Source organism: Chiloscyllium punctatum, chromosome 41, assembly GCF_047496795.1.
Source record: "Chiloscyllium punctatum isolate Juve2018m chromosome 41, sChiPun1.3, whole genome shotgun sequence".
Classification (NCBI taxonomy): domain Eukaryota; kingdom Metazoa; phylum Chordata; class Chondrichthyes; order Orectolobiformes; family Hemiscylliidae; genus Chiloscyllium; species Chiloscyllium punctatum.
Window position 1 is genome coordinate 50,709,468 of NC_092779.1, and position 20,834 is coordinate 50,730,301.

Below are 20,834 nucleotides of genomic sequence, written 5' to 3' on the forward strand. Positions count from 1 at the left end.
TTACTTTACGTGTTTAATCAGTTTCCACCAATATTTCATGACTTAAACTGTAAACTAAACGAACAAAAGCCAATGTCATAGGAAATGCAGCATAGAAGAAGCCCATTTAGCCCATTGTGCTCATGACAATGCCTGCTCTTCAAATGAAACCGCCTTTATAATCCCTCTACCATGTCCTTTTCCGTATCCTTTTACATTATTTCAATATTCTTCTGCCCCTTGGCACCAGTTTATTCAGAGCATGATATTTGAAGGCTGTGATCATGTGAGTAGCTCTGATCCAGGCCCAGCTGTTAACACCCACATTCAGGAGTAGAGCCTCCATTGTTACTGCAGGCATGTTGGACAATTGGTTTGGAACCTTGTTGTTTCTGCACATTAATAGCAACCACAAGAGAAGGACCTCGGATCCAAGGGTGGAATTTCCTAGGTGTCTGACTGGCAGGGGCACTGATGAAATTTGTAGCAGAATTGGATGAAAAATCCAGTGAGACCCATCTTGACCTGAGTGCATCTCGCTGCATCTTTTATACTTTTAGTGAATGACAAGTCGAGTTTCATGCCAGACAGTGTGAAGTTGCCCTTTAGCTTGCTGTTACCACCACAACCTGCCTCACTAATTTTCAGGCTCTGAAAGTATCAACTGCGCCAAACAAGTTAAATGTCAAGCATTCTTGACATGGAAATTAGAGTGGGTACCTGGTGACTTCAGTTCACCATAAGCTGTTGAATAGAAGTCCATGAGATATAAGGCCATAAGATATAAGACCAAAACTGGCCATTTGGCCCATTGAGACTGCGCTACCATTCAAACAAAGAAGCACAGTGACTCAGTAGTCAGCATTACTGTCCCACAGTGCCAGAGACCTGGGTTCAATTCCACCCTTACCCAACTGCCTATGTGGAGTTTGAAAATTCTCCCTGTGTCTGTGTGGATTTCCTTTAGGTGTTCCATTTCCTCCCACAGTCCAAATATGTGCGGGTTAGGTGGATTGGCCATGCTAAAGTTTTACTTGCACAAAGTTTTACTTGCACATCCACTAATATCATTTATTGTATCCGTTGCTCCCGATGTGGTCTCCTCTACACTGGGGAGACTGGGCGCCTCCTAGCAGAGCGCTTGAGGGAACATCTCCAGGACACCCGCACCAATCAACCACACCGCCCCGTGGCCCAACATTTCAACTCCCCCTCCCACTCTGCCAAGGACATGGAGGTCCTGGGCCTCCTTCACCACTGCTCCCTCACCACCAGACGCCTGGAGGAAGAACGCCTCATCTTCCGCCTCAGAACACTTCAACCCCAGGGCATCAATGTGGACTTCAACAGTTTCCTCATTTCCCCTTCTCCCACCTCACCCTAGTTCTAAACTTCCAGCTTAGCACTGTCCCCATGACTTGTCCGGACTTGTCCTACCTGCCCATCTCCTTTTCCACCTATCCACTCCACCCTCTCCTCCCTGACCTATCACCTTCATCCCCTCCCCCACTCACCCATTGTCCTCTATGCTACTTTCTCCCCACCCCCACCCTCCTGTAGCTTATCTCTCCATGCTTCAGGCTCACTGCCTTTATTCCTGATGAAGGGCTTTTGCCCGAAACGTCGATTTCGAAGCTACTTGGATGCTGCCTGAACTGCTGTGCTCTTCCAGCACCACAAATCCAGAATCTGGTTTCCAGCATCTGCAGTCATTGTTTTTACCATGCTAATTTGCCCATAGTGTCCAGGGCTGCACAGGCTAGGTGGATTAGCCATGGGAAATATGTGGTTACAACGATGAGGTAAGGGGGTGGGTCTGACTGGTGTGGCCTTTAGAGAGTTCCTGTGGAACCAATGGACCAAATACCCAGCTTCTGCATATAGGAAATCCATAGCTTTATGCTTTGTTATTACCTCAGATCAAGCTGCTATCAAGGGGTTATTTATCTTAGCTTCTCCAAAGCACCCTTGTGTCAAGCTGCTAGTGCCTCCTCATGTGAAAATCCGAACCCTACAACAAAACCAGGATTCTGCTTGTTGCTGCTATTTGGGACCTGAACCCAGGTTTCACAGTTCCGCTGGCAATGGAAGAGATGAGGCCCAGTCTACTTGGACCTTGAAATCACATTTGTTATCACCGAAGAATCAGGATTGAATTCCTGGGGCCCACAAAAATATTCTAGGCTGCTGCCCCCTCCAGACCTGGAGCAGAGATTTGCCAACTTGGAATGCTGATCAGAAAATGATGGACACATTCTACTGGACAATTTTAATGTACAAATGATAGACAACTTTAATAGAGAGTTTGAGGAGAGTTTAGATTCCAGAATAGCACTCCCAGTCTGTGAAGCTCTGCACCAGGAGCACACTCAGAATATTCAGAGTCAGAGAGTCATAGAGATATACAGCACAGAAATAGACCATTTTGGTCCAATTCATCCATGCTAACCAAATATCCTAAACTGACCTAGTCCCATTTGCCAGCATTTGGCCCATATCCCTCTAAACCCTTTCATACCCTGACAGATGCTTTTAACTGGCAGTTCATTCCATATACACACCACCCTCTGAGTGAAAACCTTGCCCCTGAGGTCCCTTTTAAAGCCTTCCCCTCTCATCTTAAACCTATGCCCCCAGGGAAATGACCTTGTCTCTTTATCCTATCCATGACCCTCATGATTTTATAAACTTCTATAAGGTCACCCCTCAGCCTCCGATGTTCCAGAGAAAACAGCCCCAGCCTGTTCAGTATCTCCCTATAACTCAAATCCTCCAACCCTGGCAACATCCTTGTAAATCTTTCTCAACCCTTTCGTGTTTCACAATATCTTACTTATAGTAGGGAGACCAGAATTGAGCACAGTATTTCAAGAGTGGTCTAACCAATGTCCTGTACAGTTCTGAATTCCCAACTCCTATACTCAATACACTAACCAATAAAGGCAAGCATACCAAATGCCTTCTCCACTACCCTGACTTCCTGTTATTGCACCTTTAAGGTACTATGAATATATAATCCAGGTTTCTTCGGCAGCACTCCCCAGGAGTCAGATGTATTACAGACAAGAGGGATGGTGAACTGAATTATGCTATTACTCTTCTCCTCTGGCTGTATGCAGAGATGGCATTTTTTTACAAAATGTTTATCTTATTTATACTCCCTTGTTAAATGGGGTGTCATGCATCCACCATGCCAAATCTCTCTCTGTATTACAACCTGCAATAAACTCCCTTTAAAGAGTTTGTTTTTTATGGCTTATTCATGCATACAAACCTAGGGGATGATTGTCACAACACACATAAATGCACAAGCATGTAAGGAAGAACATAGGAGAGGAACCAGAGAAGGTTATCATTAAAATTAACTTAAAAATCCAGGATATGGATATTAATTTATCTGATTTTTGTTCAGAAAGTCACTATCCAATGGAGGTTTTTACAGTTGGAACACAGATGGCAGTAGCAGTTGGCTGAACTTGCAAAATTCACTGTAAAGTTGATGAAGGTCAGAGCAAGGGGACGGTTATATTAACATTTGGTCCAGCTCTTTCAGGAAATATAAGGTTTCTTCCAGAGGTCAGGTTTTGAAGAGTATTTAGCCTAAACAGGTTTAGCTAAGCCTGGGGTGTGGCTATGGTGTCATCACTTAGATTCTTAGAAGATTGACTCAATGTTAAGACGAGCTGTTCGTTAGCAATCTGAAGCAACGATGTCTAGACTCTGCAGTTAACCTCTCCAGCTGTTGGACATTTTGTCCTGTGACGTCCCCATGAAGGAGTGAATTTCAATTCAATAATTAGTTACTAAATCTCTCATCAGAGATCCAGTACTTGCATTCGGTGATATATGGGAATATTAGCATCTCCCCAAGACTGAGGGGGTTAAGTTACTGTGCCCTACATCAACACACTGTTCATTATATAAGATAAATAGTGAGCTATTAGTGTCACCTCATGTATAACATATTGAATTTCAGTGATTTCCCTTTGCCTGTATTCTCAATCTCTGCTGAGGAGACACAATGTTTCCCATCCTTTCATGTTAGTTTGAATGCAATGATGTGAAATTCCAGGAGAATGGTCAAAGCTTTACTGTGGGTCGGAATTTCCCAGAAATTATAGTCAACTCACATCAGGTGATCAATGGTGGCTGCGTTTTAATTCAGAAAAGTTCATTTTAAAACTCACACAAGAAAATATAGCTTTTAAAGCAATTTATATTCTCTCTTCATGTCTCATGGACACGAGAGATCTGTAAACCATTGGCTGTGGTGTGATTTCTTAGAATTTGAAACTGCAGTATCTAGAGATACATGAAGCAGACAACGTCTATGCTTACGCCTGTTTTCAATATTGCTTTTCTCTGGAATAGACCATTAACGTGAAGCCAGAGGCTATTGAGGAACACCACGCTGCATCAAGCATTGCTCATCAGAATTTCCTTCCTGTCTCTATATCCTCCCCTAGACTTGATGTGCAGACTGACAGTCAGACTACTTGGCTGTATTATAACACAGGTGTGACTTCAGGAAGCTGGGTGTTAAATACATACTATAAAATGAGAGTTGTCCAAAATATGTTCTGCTGCACAGGAAATTGGAAGAAGGGAGTTAGATATTTACATTATGCATCACTGATTTCTTCACAGAACATCTTTGATGTAAATATACAGACCACAGATAGTTTGCATTGAAACTGTGGGGTGCGCTAATACTGCTAACTGTGGAGCCATTCATAAATTAACCCCTTTTTTCGTCACCCTCAAGGTTATGAGAAAAGCGAATCTTTATTTTTTTTTACCATGGAGATAATCTGGGGCGGTTAAAGAAGAGGTTTTAGATTGCATATCCATTGCACTGCAATTGACCTGGGAGTACTCAGTACTAAAATGCTAAAAATAAAAAGAAATTCAACCACTGCTCTCTCACTGATAGACCATGAATGGATGAGAATGACCTTCACAACGAATTAGCAACCATCCATCTGTCTCCATATTGCAACTGGAGACAAATATATACAGCCTCACATTAAATATTCTCTCGTCAATCCTTAATATTGCAGTGGTACCAGACTGCAGCCATTTAACCATCAGACCTCTCTGTTGCTCACATTTCTTAGCCTGTTCTCAAACAGTGATAGTTAAATCGCTGCTACTGCCAGTGGTTATACTTAAGTTGAGGTGAAAGCAAACTTTGTTTGAAAATCCTTGCCAGGTACACCTACTTTTGTCATAGACACTCTACATAAAACTTGGGTGTACATCTGGCATTTTATCTGTGCTCCTCACATAACACAGCTAAATATGTAACAAGCGTATCTGAAACTTTACATATTTTGTTTAGGAATCAATCAGACTGTACCATTTACCTTTGGCATCCTTATATTCACTAACCTACATTGATTCCTAGTCAAGTGATACCTCAAAGTTTACATTTTCATCATTGTTTTCAAAGCCATCCGTGGCCTTGCCCCAAAATGAAAGTTCCTCAGTGAAGTCCATTCTGTTCAAATTCTATCCCCTTGAGCTTCACACCTGAAGCGTTCCACTACAGTATTGACCACCCCGGTGGAGTGAGCTGGTGGAAGAAGCTAGAAAACCTTTGGTTGTTCCCCAACATACGTAGCTTTTGTTGACAGAGGAAAGGCAATCTCCATGACCAAAACAAGTCTTGCGTGACCTAAAACTTGAAAACCCTTATATTTGTCAGGAATACGATCGCATGACATTGGATATCACATTGTTTTTAAACAGCATAACAAACCAAAGGTCATGAGGTAAAAGTATCATATTCATCCAACAATTTTATCATCGGTTTGTTATATTCATAAAAAAATTACTGCATTTGCAAGTTAACTACACAATGCACTCTCCCCTCCGAGTGGAAGACTGTGGGTTAAAGCAGCAGATCATAAGCTGACACTTCAAGTAGAATTCAATTTTGGGAATGTGGACCATTTCTAGCTGCTGGCCACATCCTGTGGTTGGGCACTTGATCACCAGCACAACGCTCAATGACTTAGCCAACGAGTGACCAGATGGTGGCCTGGAAGTTCAGACAGAGAATTCTTCTGAAGGTAATTGTGTATTGTTGTGAGTCTGATTGGGAGCAAATATAGGTTTTCCCATTCCTATTGAAAGATCTGAGCCAATGTAATTCAATTCATCAGGAATGAGGCTGGGAGCCTCGGGGGTGGAGAGATAAATGGGAGGGGCTTGGGGCTAGGGGGAAAGTAGTTGAGAGAGCAATAGGTGGATGGAGGTGGGATGAAGGTGATAGGTTGGATAGGTGGAAAGGAAGATCGACGAATGGGACTGGTCATGAGGATGGTGCTGAGCTGGAAGGCTGGAACGGGGGTAAGGTGGGGGGAGGGGAAATGAGGAAACTGGTGAAACCCATATTGATGCCCTGGGTTTAGAGGGTCCCGAGGTGGAAGATGAGGCATCGTGTGGTAAGGGAGTGGCAATGGAGGCCCAGGACCTGCATGTCCTCGGCAGAGTGGGAGGGGTTGTTAAAGTGTTCGGACCCCACCATCAGAGATATATTTCCTTCCCAACCCCTTCCGTAAAGACCTTTCCCTCTGAGACTACCTGGTCAGGTCCACGCCCCCTAACAACCCACCCTCCCCTCCCAGCACCTTCCCCTGCCACGGCAGCTGTTGCAAACCCTGCGCCCACACCTCCCTTCTCACCAATCAACCCACCACCCTGTGGCTGAACATTTCAACTCCCCCTCCCACTCTGCTGAGAACATCCAGGTCCTGGGCTTCCTCCATCCCTGCTCCCTCACCACCCAACACCTGGAGGAAGAATGCCTCATCTTCCGCCTCGGGACCCTCCAACTCCATGGTATCAATGTGGGTTTCACCAGTTTCCTCATTCCTCTTCCCCACCTTATCCCAGTTCCAACCTTCCAGTTGAGCACCGTACTCATGACCCGTCCCATCCATCCATCTTCCTTCCCATCTATCTGCTCCACCCTCCCCACCTCCATCCATCTATTGCGCTCTCAACTACCTACCCCCCCCCCCCAGCTCTTCCCATTTATTTCTCCACCCCCGAGTCTCTGAGCCTCATTCCTGATGAAGGGCTTTTGCCCAAAACATCGACTCTCCTGCTCCTCGGATGCTGCCTGACCTGCTGTGCTTTTCCAGCAACACACTCTTGACTCTAATCCCCAGCATCTGTAGTCCTCACTTTTGCCCAATGTAATCCAATGTCTAACATGTAGGACATCTCTTACCTCCCACATAACTATGTTGGGCAGCAAATTATGAGACAATATTGAGATCCCATTGAAAGGCTATAGAGGTTACGGAGATTAGTTCATTTCTTTAGGACTTGTGAGAGAGGAGGTCATGATGTATAACTCTGCTAATACCCACTGAGGTAGGTACATCCTTCAGTGACACTGATACTCTGTCAGATACAGGAATCTCATTTGTTACCAAGACAACCTATGTGGTGGGTACCACTTGTTTCATCCCTGTCCCTCTGTCAACCTCAAGGTCAATGACCGCTCCTCATTTTCAGCTGAAGGAATTTGCACCCAATATCCACAGGTGACCTTCTTTGAAGGACTATCATGGCTGCCAAGAACCCTCTTACCTCTGATGGCACGCTGCCCAATACATGTAGTGCCAACACAGTATCCTCCACTCTCTATGTACATGAAACCCTCACTGCGTCTTTCCTCCTTTGTTTCAAAAATCAGTGGGTACATTTGTTATGATTACTTTCCTCCAATAATATTGGCACCTAATCCAAGCCATGGGTGTGATCCTCCATGATGCTTGTGTTCCCAAAATAAAAAGACTTTCTGCTCTTTAATAAACTCTTAAAATATTACGTTTGCATTTTCAGTCGTTGAACAGCCATGTTTAGATGTTTGGCCAGTACACAGGATCCAACACCTCTTCTAAAATCATTATAATTTGGTTGTGCATCAGAAAATAATCTTGAGGACTCGAAATTGTTTTTGTCCTCTTCTTGTCCTGTCAGCTCCAACCAATCAGCTCTCTACTGTAGTACTGAGAGAGTACTGCAGTGTCAGAGGTGCCCTGTCAAGCTGCTAAACTGAGGACCTGTTTGAGGATATGAATGATTCCATGGCATTATTTCAAAGAAGAGTATGGGAGTTTCCCATACCATCCTGGCCAACATTTATCCGTTAGCCACACATTGGGCTGGACCTTGTGCTCTTACAGCTGGCATGAAACCGATCCTGACTCTCAGTCAATGTCCACTGGTGGGCCTTCACCTGGAATTCCCAAGGAGCAAGTCACTTTCAGAGGAAGCTAATGGCCAGAGGCTGGGAGCTCTTGAACTTGGCAGCTGTACTGAGGAAGCTGTGGCTGCTGCTGGAAGTGAGGTTTCTGGGGTCAGGATTTGAATTGAGGTGGTGGCAATGGTGGTGATGGTGGGAGGGGGAGAGCGGTTGGGGGCTTGGCAGAGGAGGTAGAAGGATGGGTAATAGCATAGCTCTGAGGATTTCGCCATCACCCAGGTCCTCAATCAGGCATCTTCCTCCACCCCACCCAGCTGAGAAATTGTCCACTCCTTGTGGGCATGACGCTTGGCAACAGGCCCTGGCAATGAGGGCTGAGGCCATGACATGATCCAGAAATGGCCACTTAGATGTCCAAGTTGTTGGTCACATAGGAAGTTGATTGTGGTGGCCATAGAAAGGCAGTAATTGAGTTCACTATCAGAATACATTTTATGTCAATCTTTATTCAAGCACAGTGAGAGAAAAAGCTTTGGTTTACTCCTTTCAGTTGCCTTCAGAGGTTAATTCAACAATAAGTAACTTAAAGGAATCACTGACATATGGGATAGCAGGACACCAGATTCAACTGTTTAATATTAGAATATTAGACTCCCCAGCAGTCTGCAGTGTCTCTCCAACTCACCTGCTCTCATTTGGCAAGTTATACCAGCTCTCAGTTGGATCCCAGAAAGAGATCTGTGCTAGAGGAGCAAAGATTGGCAGGTTGCCCACCTCTTGCTTGCCAATCACTGAGAAGCGCTGGCAGCAAGCCTGAAGAAATGTAACCTCCACTACAGGCATAATGCATCCCACCTTACCACCAGAAGAAAAACGTATGGTACTGGGAAGCCACAAGTTGAGATGTTTAAAAACAGACACCAATTGTCAGTTCGGTTGAAAACTTTGGACATTGACCATTTTGGCTTCTATCTGAAACTCCAAGAAAAACGAGGACCTGTTTTATTATTTTTCATGCCATTGCTGTGATGAGCTTCTCTCATAGCTGACCAGCTTATAAAAACAGCTCATCACAAATTGTGCACTCGCAAATTGTACACTCAAATGGCTTCACTGGAAGATCACTGTCCCCACCTCCTTCTCATTGACAATGCTTTTACACTGTGGAAAAATAATTGTAGAGCTAAACCTCCAAGGCTTCCCACAGATTCATCTTGAAATGGCGCAAAATGTAACTTGTCACTGTTTAGTCATCAATTGGTTTAGATACAACATCCAAAAAGATTTCTTTTTAAAAGCCTTTGAGGAAGTAATTTCTTACAATCGAGAGCTAAATTGAAGATGCAAACATTAATTTAATTAAGATGTTCCAAAAGCCACCTATTCATCAAGTAGCAAAATTGGCAAAGAAACATGCACTGAGTATTGGAGGGAGTAATTTACTAAGCATACCCTGCAGTCACATAATTACATGTAATTTCACCAGCGTAATTAACTAATTTAATTACCACTGCTCAAGAGCATCAATTATTGACATTATAGGGTATTTAGATTTTACACCCAACGTGAACAGCATTTTGAGAATTCCCAGCCTCTGTTTGTTATGCAAGCTTACAAACGCCTCATTCCTGATTTAAAACATGCTTAAAATCTTAATTTTAGTAGCACAGTTTTAATCAGATTTTACATAAAATTAGCTGAATGCACTGTACATTATCATCTCCTCACAAATCCAAAATCACAAACAGCATTTTATAGAATTGTATATATCTGTGATTTTGTATTGCTCTAGTCTAATTATTTTTACTGTTTAAAACTGGATTTTTATTTCAATGGATGTGTCTCATTAATATCAAACAGCTACCGAGCATTGTGATTCAATTCAGCATCCTTGTTTGTTTCTATCTTACTGTCAGTTTTCCAAATGTTTTGTTTAAACAGTGAAGTCTGACAGTGATGTACTGTGAAGAATAGTATTGTCATGGAGGAGTTACTGAACCCAATAGAGTGAGAGCGCTGATTTAACATAAAAGGCTGAAATGACAAGATTGTTGAAGCATTCAAAATTAATGACTCAATCGCCCTGCCGGTGATAACTTGAGCTCCCTCAAATTGTTGAGCCTGATAGCTTTCAGCCAATTACCTCTGGTAATATTACGAGAATTTGCACCTTAAACAAAATAATCATCTACAATAGACAAGGAAATGAGGCTCGGCATAATCAAATTTCTTTTTGTTTTCATTTTTGATGGGTATATGGCTCCTTTCTACTTTACAGTTCTTCAAGGAGATGTCATATGAGCAAATTCTTCAGACAGGGATTCCTACATCGCTTTGCCTGCTGAGGACCACAGACTGGGAGAACATGCATTTTTCTGCAGACACTCCTAAGAAGCACTTGCAAGGCTAAAGTGGCAAGATTGTTGAAGCTTTTGAAACTAATGATGAAAGCAAGGAGCAAGTGTGAACTCAGTCTTAAATGATTTAATAAAAGGGTGACAATAAATCAGCAATATATTTTCCACCTCGCGCAAAATAAAAAGAGAATCGGTAATGAAATGGGCTATTGATTTGGTCTTGCCCATGTTCCAACTTCAATCCTCCTGCACCAAGGAAGAGTGAAACATTTGTCCTAAAGCATGTCTGTAACATGGCACCTCAGAACCTTGCCCATTTCATACGCGAAACACATTCTATAGCCCTGAGAACAACAGAGAGCATTCTTTATTTAATATCATGACATTTTACTGGAACTTCATTACAGAGTAATCAGACAACAATAGACACAGTGCCAGAGAAAGAGACATGAGGATAGATGACCCAATGCTTGGGCAAATAGCTAGACTTTTACAGAATGTATGCTTATAGACTCATGCATTTCAGGACTTTTGTACTTTTATCTCTGTATCCCACAGTGACCCACAACTTAAAAATAGTTGTGTATTTGAGGTAATGATGCAGCTTCCAGAGCCATTTTGAAGACAGTAATTCCACACCATCGACAAAGATAAATGTTGCCATGGATAAATTAAGCAGGTAAGTCAGTCAAAAGATTTCAGTAAGGCTTGTGTGGACATATACCAGGCATAAAACAGCATGCGGGAGGGGACTTTGGGTTTCGCTACCAGGAAACATCAAGGTTAAAAATCACACAACACCAGGTTATAGTCCAACAGGTTTAATTGGAAGCACATTAGCTTTCGGAGTGTCAGGTGGTCCACAACCACCTGATGAAGGAGCGGTGCTCCGAAAGCTAGTGTGCTTCCAATTAAACCTGTTAGACTATAACCTGGTGTTGTGTGCTTTTTAACTTTGTACACCCTAGTCCAACACCGGCATCTCCAAATCAGGAAACATCAAAGTTAGCTTGGGAAGAATGACAAGGAGATTCAGGAGCTTCTAACGTATAAGTGAAAGGCATTCCTCAACTGGATAGATTGGCAATGGCCTATAGAAATAAGGTCTCCAGACAAATGAAGGCCAAAGAGAGCTAAAGAACAGCACCACATCCATCAAGGTAGTGAAGGTGAGAATTTTTTGGAATGAGTGCTTTAGGAATCTCCTTAACCGAGACTCAGTCCTCAAAGTGAGTGCTATTGACCACATCCTATTACATCCCTTTGAGAAATATCACCAAAGATGCCTTTGCAAATTCCTGCAGATCCATTGGCAGGATCGATGCTCCAATACCAGTGACCTCTCTCTCTTTGGCTGATATCCCCAGTACTGAGGCACCAGTTGTAGTTAATGAGCTGGGTGGGTCCCATTATCACATGCCTGATGTGAGACTTCAAAAGCATGCTCTTTCCTCTGAGTTAGTGTCTCGGGTCCAGTGACCCTTTCTCAGAACTGATTTTAGCTATCAAAAGACTGGAATAAATGCATATATATGCTAACTCTGCTTTCTCTCTACAGACACTGTCAGACCTGCTGAGGTTTACCAGCAACTTGTGTTTTTGCTTCCAGTTTCCAACATGTTTTGGGGTTTTTTTTTTCTGTCTCTCCTCTGAGCTTCAGTGTAGCTAACAGTTACCAGGAGGGCAGAGAAGATGCTTCAAACATGTCCTCACGTCCTCCCTGAAAAAAAAAGCAATGGGCCAAATTTTACAGCAAGTGGCAGATTGCCATTCTGGCCCCTTTCTTAGTGAAAGAATGATGCCTCACATTTCAGAGAGGAGATTCCTGTCAGATATCCTTCAAATATATGCAGCCATACTTCCATTCCGACAGTTCTTTCATAACACAAAACTGTCAAAGGAAGACAAACCACATTCCCTTTCCTTTTTGACAGCAGTTAGGTCTCAAGGAGATTTGCCAGGTCAGGGTTTTGAGGGGGTGGGGAGAGGGTGGGGGGGGTGGGGGGGCGGTTTGGGGGTGCGGGGCATGGGGGGGGGGGGTTGGTGGAGGGGTTGGTAATGGGTCTGGGGAGGTATGGTTGGCATTGTGTGAGCTAAGTATAGGGCCTGATGAACAGTTACACAGGTGTCACATTATGTATTTTATCCTGCACACACACAATCCTGAAAACACACACATACACAATCCTACACACACTATACTGTATATTCACAGTCCTGCACTCATACAATCCTGAACACACACGCAAGTCTGTACATGCACAATCGTGTACACACATTACCCTGTATATCTGTGGGAAGCAGTATAAATACATATATATCAAATGAAAACTCATGTAATAATTATCAATAGATCCCGAAACAGGCACGAGTTTTCTATTTCTTCTGTCAGCACAGTTTAAACAAATCACTACACTTGCTGGACTTCATTTTGGTTAATATTTTACTTCAGTATTCCTTTGAAATACAGTTCTTATATTTGGAAAGACACTTTCATGTTGAAATTATTAAATCCCAATTGAGTGCACATAATGTACTGTACGGACCAGAAAGCTTCCAGATTCAATCTGCTGTTCCCTGCTGAGACAGTAGTGGTTTCATTACAATAGCAGTGGGTGGTGGAGGGGAATAATGAGCTATTGTTCAACTCCCATTGCTACCCTGGTTTCTAGGAAATGTATGCTTACATAAATCAGGTGAGTGTATCAGATGGTGAAACCTAGTGGCATTCTAAAGATCAGGGTTCATTCTTGAAGGGTGATCATTAGCTCAAGATACTGATATGTCACTGCTCCCACATATTCACAGCCTAGAATGGATCATGGGAGCCAATTCCCTTATTGTGCTCTTCCTAAGGACCAGCACCTGCAGAAAGCTGGTGTCAGAAAATCAGTTTTCCGACAGGAAAAAGGAATCGTTCCAATCCCCACAAGGATGTGGGCAGGATTAGAGGGTTTGAGTTAGAAGGAGAGGTTAGATAGACAGGGAAATTTTTCCGTGGAGGAGCAGAGGCTAAGGAGTGATCTTATAGAGGTTTATAAAATCATGAGGGGCACAGATAAGTTGAATAAGCAAGGTCTTTTTTTTCCAAAGGTAGGGAATTCCAAAACTAGAGGGCATAGGTTTAAGGTCAGAGGGGAAAGATTTAAAAGGAGCCTGAGGGGACAACCTATTCACACAGAGGTTGATGCCAGTATGTAATGAGCTATCAGAGGAAGTGGTAGAGGTGGGTACAATTACAATAGTTAAAATACATTTAGACAGTTACGGTGGCACAGTGGTTAGCACTGTTGCCTCACAGCGCCAGAGACTCGGGTCCAATTCCCACCTCAGGCGACTGACTGTGTGGAGTTTGCACATTCTCCACGTGTCTGCGTGGGTCCCCTCCGGGTGCTCTGGTTTCCTCCCACAATCCAAAAATGTGCAGGTTAGGTGAATTGGCCATGCTAAATTGCCCGTAGTGTTAGGTGAAGGGGTAAATGTCAGGGAATGGGTCTGGGTGGGTTGCGCTTTGGCGGGTCGGTGTGGACTTGTTGGGCTGAAGGGCCTGTTTCCCCACTGTAAGTAATCTAATCTGAAAAAAAAATGAATAGGGAAGGTTTAGAGTAGTATGGAAAATAGCTAGTTAAGTTTGGGAAGCATGGACGAGTTGGACCAAAGGATCTATTACAGTGCTGTATGACCCTATGTCTATGATTCTATGGCTTGACAGTATTGAAGAAATGCTTGCACTCAACTCATATTTGGGATTTTGCCTAACCACTGATTTCACCAGCTCATCCACTGATGCTGCTAATGGATACTCACGGAAAATGAGGAGAGTTCTCCTTCTATGTAAAGTGTCTTCCATGGAATTTCAGACTCCTTTCTCTTTCCAAATCTGACTTGCAAACTATCAGTCGAGACTGAAGCCATTCATCCTTTTGAGCCTCTCTGATTTTAATTAGACTTTGGCTGATCAGTATCACAACTCAATTGCCCCATCTTAGATCCATATCACTCAATAATTTTAACTCATAAAAATGTTGAAGTGCCTAACTGATTTTTCAGTGTATACTGCAAGCCAGTTACAACAGCCTGATCGGTGCAGTCTGATTACTTCAGTTCCTCCACTGCTTGTTCTAATCAATAAAATGACTGTTAATAAAGTGCAATACATAAATACCACAAAATAATCTTAATGATTTCTGGCAAACATTATTTAATTACTAACAATAAGCAGGTTACAGATTACTGGCTACAAACTTGAATTAAATTCTGGAAGATCTGGCAACGCCATTTCATTAGTCCCAAAAAAACAGCAAAGACTCATTCAAATTGTGTCCAAATTTCCTGCCATTACAGTGCATTTATGGGAAAACAACAGACAATTTTCTGTTTCTACACACTGTGACCAACAAAGCTTGTCTTTCTTCCATATTGACATGCAAAAACTGTTTTTTGTCCCAGTCTCCAGACACTCGATCTATTATGATAACAATAAAGAAAGACTTGACTTTGTATCCCATTTCATCAAATCTCTCAGGAACACCCTTAAATCTTTCACATGTAATGAATTACTTTTAGCCAAGTGCCATTCACCGGTCCCTGAACTCTCTGATCTACATTAGCTTCAATTATAGACTTCTCATCATTGTCTTCAAATTCTTCCATGGCCTCACTTCTCCATATCTCTGTGCCAGTTCCAGCCCTGCAACACTTGGAGATTATTCCTTTACTCCGGTCCTGCTGTCTTCCGTCCTCAATTTATTTTACTCCACTATCGGTTATCATTGGGTGCCAAAGCCCTTAACTCTGGAATCCTTGCCCTACATCTCTCCATCTCACTATTTTGCTTTCCTCCTTTAAGACACTCCATGAGACCTACCTCTTTTCCTAAGCTTCTGCCGACCTAGCCTAATACCACTTTTGCTGCATCAATGTCATGTTTACTCGATAGCATCCCTGTGAAGGGTGGCACCTTACACTAACAGTGCAAGCTCTTGTTGAAATACACTGGCAACAAATAAATTATATCACATACTCATCATCCAACTTTACTGTTGGCTTGGCAGTAGCTATAGAAGCTTGTAAAGTGGTAAATCTGTGGAAGGCCATACAGGATTAGAAACACTGATGAGCAAATTGTGAACGTGTGGAAATATGGTCTTTGGGAAAGAGGTATTTACAACCCCTGAGGTATTTAGAAGGAAATCTATACCCATCATGCTTGTCTATACTCATTTGTAGCAGCATGGTGGCTCAGTGGTTAGCAATGCTGTCTCACAGTGCCAGAGACCCAGGTTCGATTCCTGCCTCAGGTCACTGCCTGCGTGGAGTTTGTACATTCTCCCCGTGTCTACATGGGTTTCCTCCAGGTGCTCCAGTTTCCTCCCACAGTCCAAAGATGTGCAAGTTTGGTGACTTGGCAATGCTAAATTGCCCATAGCATTCAGGGATGTGTAGGTTAGGTGCATTAGTCAGGGGTAAATGGAGACTAATAGGGTAGGGGAATGGGTCTGGTGGGTTACTCTTCAGAGGATCGGTGTGGACTTGTTGGGCCAAATGGCCTGTTTCCTCACTGTAGGGATTCTATGCTGGGAGCCATTCTGCAGAATGATGACTTTCTGAAAAGAAGCCCTTCCTAGAAATTTGCACAAAAATGTCCTCATTCTCCCTAGCCCAAATTTCCACTTAGATGGAATCTAATCTCTTCATTATTTCAAAAATCCCAAAGTTTACATTTTCACAGAGCAAAATGTCACAGTTTCTTCATCCTGTCCTGAAAACAGCTGCTTCGAAATCATGTAAAAATTTGGACATTTTCCAAAATTTCAAACCATACAACTAAACCAAAGATTAGACAGGCCAAGAATGGAATGCCTTCAGTCTTTTGACTGCTCTGCCTATACGTTCTCCTTGCATTCATGTTGTTAGCCCTCAATGTTTTGTGAACTATAATCACGAGATTCTCTTGCTTTGTGTATGCATGCCACAAATTAACTCAGCACAAATAAATAAGTGTGCGCACTGTTATTAATAGGAAAATTTGCAAATCAATAGAAATTGTTCAGTAGCTTCACTTGAAAATGCTTAATTATAACAATGGAATTCTCCTGTGATTCATTCAGCTGACCGGAAAAGCCTAGTGATAAAATGGGACAATGTGATCACCACAGACTGCATGCTTGGACTTTATAATTGTATTGGGAAAGGCTCCCATACTGAATATGTGACTTCATAAAATCTACAGCCAGATTCCAATTAACATGTATCAAGTGAGCGTAAGTTTGCTCACTGAACTGACTATACGAACCATACTAACATCATCAGTGAGTGTCCAGTGAAGCACTGGTATTATGTCCCACATTTTATTTATGGGTCTTGGCTTCTTAAGGCGGGGTGATATCATTTTTGGTTCTTTTTCTCAGAGGAAGGGATCTTCTCAAAAATCTCTAATATATCAAATGAAAACACAGTGAACATTTTGAGCCCAGTGACCCTTCTTCAGGCGTTCTGAAAAAAACTCACTGGACTCAAAACGTTAACTCTGCTTTCTCTTCACAGAAGTTTCCTAACCTGCTGCGTTTCTCCAGCAATTTCTGTTTTTTGCTTGTTTCAGATCTCCAGCATCCACTTTCTTCATTTTGTGCTAATATATAGCAAGCTCCTTTCTCAAAGGAGGTGTTAGTATCAACTATTTTAGAATGGTCTCAGAGAGTCTCATTTCATTAATAGCATTAATTGTAAACCATTCAATGTTTGTAATGAAATGAATTATTTCTTATGAACTTTAGGACTTGCCTCCCCCCCCATCACAAATCTTTTGTTCTCCATAGGAATAAGTTTACTTACAGTGTGGAAACAGGCCCTTCGGCCCAACAAGTCCACACCTACCCTCCGAACAGCAACCCACCCAGACCCATTCCCCTGCATTTACCCCTTTACCTAACATTACGGGCAACTTAGCATGGCCAATTCACCTGACCTGTATATTTTTGGACTGTGGGAGGAAGCCCACGCAGACTCAGGGAGAACACGAAAGCTCTACACAGTCAGTCACCTGAGGCGGGAATTGAACATGGATCTTTGGCGCTGTGAGGCAGCAATGCTAACCACTGTGCCACCTTGCTACCCAGTTTACTTCTGCAAGTTTTCTCTTCTAACCTAGAGTTTTGAGAGCTAAGTAGAAATTACATGAATTTGTAGTCTTGACTGTAAAGTCCCAGGCTCCTCTGATCTCTGAGTCCAAAGTTCTGCTGAGTTCCCAGTAGATGAATGTTTACCAGTTTGGAGCTTAGAGATGCAGTAGCTAATGTCTGGAATCAATCTTATCACTGCTCAGAATCTCCCCACTGTACCAGCAGCATGTGAATCAGGGCGATGCATGTTAGAGTTCCATTTGATTTATCCTGGCAATGACCCACATCATGAATAAACATAGAAAACAGACATTTGCAGTGCAGAGGAGGCCAATCTACTCATTGTACCTGCACTAGCCTTATAAAAGAACTTTCCAGCTCACGCCCTTGCATTTGCCCCATTTTCCAGTGAATTTTGCTTTTCACGTACGTATCCACTTCCCTATTGAAAGTTATTACTAAATTTCCTTCCACCATATTTTCAGGTAGAGTGCAAGGAAAGTCCTCCTCATCTTCCCACTGCTCTTGCACCTATCATTTTAATACTGTTTCCTCCACTAATGACTCCCCTGATATTGCAAAGAGCTTCTATCAGACTCCTTGTAGTTTTGAAAGTGAATTCTGCACTACATCAAACTATACTGACTTACATAGTTAAGCACATTAGCCATTTTTTCACAGTTAAAGTCCTCAGAGCAGTAATGAGACTGGTGAGTAACTGACTTAACATTGGCGGTGTCAGTTAGAAGAGGAATATTGATCAAGCAGACATTCTTGTGATGATCTGAACTGTCTCTTTCTTATAAATTGCTGGAACTTTCATGAATTAAGGGTCATCAAATTCCACGGGGATGCCTGGATTATTATTTGGCTTTCCAGTTTGCTTGTATAGAGGTGGGAAGTTAAGCTTTTGACCAGACTTTACATAAATTTTGAAAAACAAGACTGGGCAACAGAAGTCTTCTAAATAAAACATCAGTATGTTCTGCATTCTTGATTAATGTGTTGAAGATGCTATTGTTTGAACATTGTAATTATTTTCTTGCAAGCGGACTTCAGAACTCACTTCATGCCTACAAATCCCTTGTCACCTTTGAGCCATGGACTTGCCTTAGTTGAGCAGACTGATTACAGCACCAGAATGATCCAAAAGATAGTATGAAAAGAACTGGGTAACACCCACATTAACCTGTCTTGGCATTTGTTTTGTGTTAAGACAATGTCCTGGGGGAACTGATACTGGAGAGGGCTGCACAGAAAGGTTTTAGTGATATTTATTACATCTCTCTTACGTTCATCAAAATCTTAAAACTGTACAAATTGTGTTGTAGCCGAGAACAGTCCAGGTTGATTGATGTCATTGTTGAACACAGCCTCTATCTATGTGCACCTATAGTGATGTCTGATGTGAGCTGACTGCCTGTCTAATTGGCCTAGATTTTAGCTGCAGCGACTCAGCAGAAACATCAAAACAGCAAATTAGGCTGAATAAAGGTAACTCACTTCTTGCACTCTGTGTCTTTGGAAAAACCTTTGTTCACTCAAGCTTATGTTGACTTGAATCTTCAACGGGCAGAGAAAAGATTTACAGACTGGCTCAGATTTTGCTCACGGAATAGAGTGATGAAATACATTATACTTTTGCTTTAATGCATCATGCTTCCACTGCTGGAGTCCAACAATCAGCTTGACCGACTAATTTTGAGTCAAACAAGACTTTAAAGTATAAAAGAGTTGCAAGCAGTATCTTTCAGCAAGGATGTAAAATAAGAAATGCTAAATGGGAACATGTCGTTCTTTTTAAGAGCATGAAGGTGTATTACATAGAGTATACTAAACTGATGTACTGTACATACACGAGTAAAAGTCAATCTCATGTAAAAGTTGGCCCTTTTTGTTTGGCGACAAAATCTGGAATTTTCCATATAAGCTGCATAAAAGTCAACTCTAATTCTTCACAGATAAGGTGAGGAAATTATTTTTTTTATTTGTGCTATTCTATGTCTTGATGAACAATTCACACCAACATTATGCTCCAGATTTCTTAAGTTCATTATCAAATAAGCTCTACCATTGGTATAATTAGCATGTTACAAAGTTTATCACACCATAATTTCCTATATAAGATAGGCCTGTATGCATTTTCTTCATGTGGAGCTGTTGACGATTTCTCACAGCTTCAATGATCGGTGGAATTGCGTGAGACTCAAACGTCTGATAATGTTTTTTTTATCAGAAGAAAAAGCTTAAAATGTTAGTTTGAGAAACCAAAACAACAATAAATGAGAGAAAACGAAGGGAAAGGAAAGAATTTTGCGCGAGTGTTTAAGATGCATCAGGTAACAACCTCCCTTGTATGCAGCTCAGCTGAGCTCAGTTCTCCTGTAACACTCTGGAATTACCATAATTCGCTATGTTTTTTTTACTTTAACAGTTTGGAGGTTAATTGGTCTTCGTTAATTATGCGGTATTTTGGACGATAGCATGAATTTCAGCCCCTCAAAAGTAGTGTCCATGTAATAGTTGGCCCCTCTTAAAAATCAATCTACAAGATTTGATTTTTACACAAGTATGTATGGTAATTGTGTTGTATTTTCTATCTGTGTTATGTTGTACTGAGCTGGAGGTTATGTGGTACTGTCAAGTATTGTGTTTTATTGCAGACTGTATCTGACAAAAGACAAAATGGCATTTTGCAAATTTCTTTCTTAAATGGTTTTGGGAGCAAAACTTGAAAATGAGGATCGTGATACACGGTTAACCCACGTCCATTCAAAGTAATGCAGATTGCACCCAGAAGTCATGCTATCTGTGAACTGGAATATTTGTGGTGCATAGCCTACTCTGAATGCATTCCCAGTCTGTGCAGGGCTAGTATCACTTTAAACTAACCTGCACCACTTTAGATACACACAGAAACTCCACATAGACAGTTGGCCGAGGCTGGAATTGAACCTGGGACCCTAGAGCTGTGAGGCAGCATTGCTAACCACTGAGCTACCATGCCACTCTATATGTCAATGCCTCCATTATATTATAAACCCCTACAAAGTTACCTCTCAGCTTCCCCACTCCAGTGAAAAAAAATCTCACCCTAGCAGACTCTCCTTACAACTCAAACATAGTTTTCCTGGCATCATCCTGGTAAATCTC